Here is a 361-nt window from a genome sequence, read left to right on the forward strand (position 1 = left end):
TGTCATCGTCATCATCATCATGAACAGCTATCAATATCATCATTTAATGTTCACTTTTTCCATGCTTGTCCGGATCAGATGGAATTTGTTGAAGTAGATTTTCTATGCCTGGATGCCTTTCCTGTCACCAACAATCATCTGTTTCCAAGCAGAATAATATTCAGCCATTGCCAGACTTGTTTTCATGGAAGACTGGAAATGAACGATGTTGCTTGGATGATGGTGATGTTTGTTTCACAGCAATTGCACGTCAAGACAAAGAAGCACAAGCATGCACACACACATACACACCCATGCATCTGCATACACACACATGCATGCATGTGTGCACACACACATACGCACATTACCATCATCATCA

General features: G+C 41.0%; 1 protein-coding gene across 1 annotated transcript in view; it reads left to right on the forward strand.

Moving 5' to 3' along the window:
• Nucleotides 1-361, forward strand: part of LOC106881999 (low-density lipoprotein receptor-related protein 2) — an 84,414-nt gene that overhangs the window by 46,492 nt on the left and 37,561 nt on the right.

This window comes from Octopus bimaculoides, chromosome 8 (assembly GCF_001194135.2).
Source record: "Octopus bimaculoides isolate UCB-OBI-ISO-001 chromosome 8, ASM119413v2, whole genome shotgun sequence".
Classification (NCBI taxonomy): Eukaryota; Metazoa; Mollusca; class Cephalopoda; order Octopoda; family Octopodidae; genus Octopus; species Octopus bimaculoides.